The 4,221-nt window shown below is 33.9% G+C and overlaps 1 long non-coding RNA gene across 1 annotated transcript; it reads right to left on the reverse strand.

Annotated features, from left to right (window-relative positions):
- Window positions 1–1,287: 1,287 nt before the first annotated feature.
- Window positions 1,288–2,214, reverse strand: LOC126634318 (uncharacterized). Its single transcript, XR_007627290.1, has 3 exons — window positions 1,835–2,214; window positions 1,475–1,552; window positions 1,288–1,304 (listed from the first exon to the last, which is right to left on the reverse strand). It is a non-coding gene; the product is annotated as an uncharacterized LOC126634318 (long non-coding RNA).
- Window positions 2,215–4,221: the final 2,007 nt, after the last annotated feature.

Here is a 4,221-nt window from a genome sequence, read left to right on the forward strand (position 1 = left end):
GAAAGTTGAGCTTCGATGAGTTGCAGGTTTAGCCGGATTATCAAGGGATTTTCCGACGAGTTCCATGGATTTTAGGGCTCTTGAAAGGTATGGTTATGTTCTATTCGTGTCAAGCTTCAAATTGGTTTAAGTTTCATAAAATTTGACTGAGAAATGGACGAGAAACGAGGGTTTGAAAAATTCTCAGTTTTCCGACGACGGCGATGGTCGTCAGAGTTTTAAAGTAGGGGATGACGGAATATTCCGTCAACTTTGACGGAATATTCCTAACGGCGTTGGTTAGTTTAACGGATTCTGTTACTATTTAATGGAATATTCCTAACAGGGTTAGGGGATTCCGTTAGGGTCCCTGCGTGTGGCCGCGCATGTTGTCGTGCCTTTCACTACTACAAAATTATCTATAACTGGCGGTTTAAAAAACGACGAAAAACGTATAATACTGTCGGATTTTAAGCAAAATCCGACAGAAAATGGATACAGTGACGGATATAATAAGCGACAGAATTGCCTGCGTCAGGAAATGAATTTTCCGACAGAAAATACTCTAAAACCGACAGAAATCCTGTCAGTTATAACCGACAGGATATGTATTTATAATAAATAAATAAAACAATTATTGTCGGATAAAACCGACAGAAAACCCTAAAACCGCCAGTAATTCTGTCGGTTAAAACCGATAGAGAATTTATTTTAAAATAAATAAAATCATTCTTGTCGGATAAAACCGACAGACAATATGTTAATAATAAAAAAAAAATATTTTTGCATTTTCCATATCCCCTGCATTCACCATTCGAAACCTCGCCAGAGCTCGACCTTGGAAACCTGTTGTGGGATTTTGAAAAAAGCGAGAGAGAGAGAAAATATTAGAAGAAATGAAGCAATTTTTATACCCCCCCCCCCCATAACTTCCCAAGCAACCCAATTTTTCGACCTTTTCAAACATTCACGTCTTTTACTCTTCTCCTAGTAGTATCCTTCGTCAGTCCTTCCTAGCCGCCATCGCCACCACCCTCTCCCTCCCTCCCCTACATTTTATTTTATGTGCATCCTTCATTATCATTTCCTGCAAGAGGGGGGAACCAAAAGGGGGAAGAAGAAGAAGAAGCAACACACAAACCCACAAAAATTAACATAAAATCCAGCACAAACCGAAACAAATACAACACAAGAAAAAACGTTTCATTCTCTTACAAGCTGTGCTAGGGTTGCAGTGGAACCAACAAAATGGCTCATAATCAAAAGCGAACCAAACCCATATCCAATCCATATGGGTAGATAAGATTCGTCCAGCCCAGGTATTCCTGCCCAAAACCCATCAATCCATCACAATCGAAATCTCAGTCTAGAGAAAGAGAGAGAAAGAGAACGAGAGAGTTACCGAGTGTGAAGCGGAGGACGGAGAGGTTGAGTTAGCCCCAAATTTTAATTTATTTTTCAATCCCATAGCACAACTAAAACCTCAAAAACTTACTTAAGTAAAGAGAAGTGGAAATGATGGGAGAATGCGTCTCGAACTCGTTGAAGTTCGTCTGTTTTCCCTTGCCGGATTCTGAAAACGAAGGACAAAGAGCATGTAAGTTTCACTAGGTTTTCTAGTTAAAACACACATGCAAAGAAGTATTTAGTTACACAAAATCGGTCTCAAGTGAGTCTGTGCACCACCAGTTACAAACTCGTCCGGATTTGGTCGGATTTCCTCGTTGGAATTTGGAAAGCATACAGAGAGAGACGTATGGGTTAAACCTTCGAACCCCAACTAAAATTCAATCACCAATCACCACGAAAACAAGTAAAGATTGTAAATTTGTAGGTTTGAGTTCATAAGCCTCACCTGAGTCTCGTAATGGGAACTCGGAGCTCTCGAGCTTGAACTCTTCGTCACTGATCACACATGCAAGGGTACCAGCAAAATACCCAAAGCATGAGGATGTAGAAAATGGTGATGGTGGCTTGGTTTCGTGCATAGAGAAGTGGAGATGGTGATGGTGGTTCTCGGTGACACACAGAGAGAGAGAGAATGAGCGAGTTCAAGAGAGGGAGAGAGTTTACAAAGAGAGATAATGTTTCCAGAATGAGGAAACCAGAGGGACCGAGAGTGGGTTAATTCCACTTCGAAAATCTAAACAGAGGGACCGAGGATGTGGGAATAAAAAAAATTCATTACTGTCGGTTAAAATCGACAGAGAGTTTTTTTAAAAATATAAACCGACGGAAAATTTTCATTCCTGTCGGTTAAAACCGATAGTACAAAAAATGCCGGCAAAATTCCCCCCAAAATTCCCTCCCAAAATTTTAAATTCCCTCCCAAAATTTTAAATTCCCCCCAAAATTTTCTTACTATTTTAAAACATAAAATAATAATTGTTTGGTTTAATAAATAAATAAATAAAATGTATTTAAGTAGAATAAGTTTTTAAAAATTAAATAAATAATTGTTTTTTTTCGTCGAAAATAAATAATTGTTTGGTTTAATAGATAACTATTAACTACATCTTGTAAACTTTTTTTTTTGTCATGTTCATTGTTAATTTGGATAATCCAATTAAAATATTCCAAAAAAAATTGAACATTTTGTTGTTATTTACTAATTGTGTGTATCTTGTAAACGTTTTTTATATTTTGCCATGTTCTTTGTTAAATTGGATATCTTTTGTTAATTATTTTTATATTCGCTTATTGAAAATGAGAGTGTGATTGATTATTATTTTTATTTATTTTGAGCGTGAGATTGATTATAAACATACATACTATTTTGTTTTGTCTAATATATATATATATATACATACTTATATACTACAAAATGTATAATAATTGTACATAAAATATTTACCAAATATTATTGAATTGCATATACAAAAGCACAAAGATTGATGTACAAATATCCGAAACTTAGAAATTTTAAATTATGATAATGATCTGAAAATTTCAAAAAAAAATATTTGTTTGGAAATCACCCTACTGTTGCCATACAACAACAACAAAATGAAATCTTATCTTACTAAAATTATCAATTATATAAATAATAGAATGCCACTCAATTTTGCTACACTCCTCAATTTTGATGTAATACACATTGTATGAAACTTTTTTCAATGATCTAACCGTCAAACTTGTTTGTACACACTCCGAGATCACTTACGTAAAAGATCACTCCGATTTTGATGATTTTTTACAACTACGCTCCTCAACCCTATAAGAATGCATTGAACAAATTCAATCTTCAATTTAAAATATTTACACTAGTGGATAATTTTTTATACTTAATGGAAGTATAACATTAACTCGTAAGTGTTTGTTAAATCTATCAATTTGATAGGATATGTATTCTATGAAACTAGTTTCAATGATCCAACCGTCAAATATGTTTGTATATACTCCGAGATCGCATACCTAAAAAATCACAAAAACAAACACTCAGAGATTAGGTAACAGAACAAAAGTTTTCGACGGTTATAAACGAAAAATCACAATTTAACGGTTATTTTAGCTCCGGTTTTGATGATTTTTTTTTACAGCTACACTCCTTGACCCTATAAGAATGCAATGAACGAATTTGATCTTCAATTTAAAATATTTACACTAGTTGATACCACAAAATCTTATTTTATACTTAATAGAAGTATAATATTAGCTCTAAGTGTTGGTTTAATCTACCGTTTTGATGTGATATGCATTCTATGAAACGTTTTTCAACAATCCAACCGTCAAACTTGTTTGTACACACTCCAAGATCACATACGTAAAAAATCGTAAAAAACAAACATTGAGAGATTAGGTAACGGAACAAAAGTTTTCGATGGTTATAAACGAAAAATCACAATTTAACGGTTATTTTAGCTCCGATTTTGATTATTTTTTACAACTACACTCCTCGACCCTATAAGAATGCATTGAACAAATTCAATCTTCAATTTAAAATATTTACACTAGTGGATAATTTTTTATACTTAATGGAAGTATAACATTAACTCTTAAGTGTTTGTTAAATCTATCAATTTGATAGGATATGTATTCTATGAAACTAGTTTCAATGATCCAACCGTCAAATATGTTTGTATATACTCCGAGATCGCATACCTAAAAAATCACAAAAAACAAACACTCAGAGATTAGGTTACAGAACAAAAGTTTTCGACGGTTATAAACGAAAAATCACAATTTAACGGTTATTTGAGCTCCGATTTTGATGATTTTTTACAGCTACACTCCTCGACCCTA

Source organism: Malus sylvestris, chromosome 9 (genome assembly GCF_916048215.2).
Source record: "Malus sylvestris chromosome 9, drMalSylv7.2, whole genome shotgun sequence".
NCBI classification, from domain to species: domain Eukaryota; kingdom Viridiplantae; phylum Streptophyta; class Magnoliopsida; order Rosales; family Rosaceae; genus Malus; species Malus sylvestris.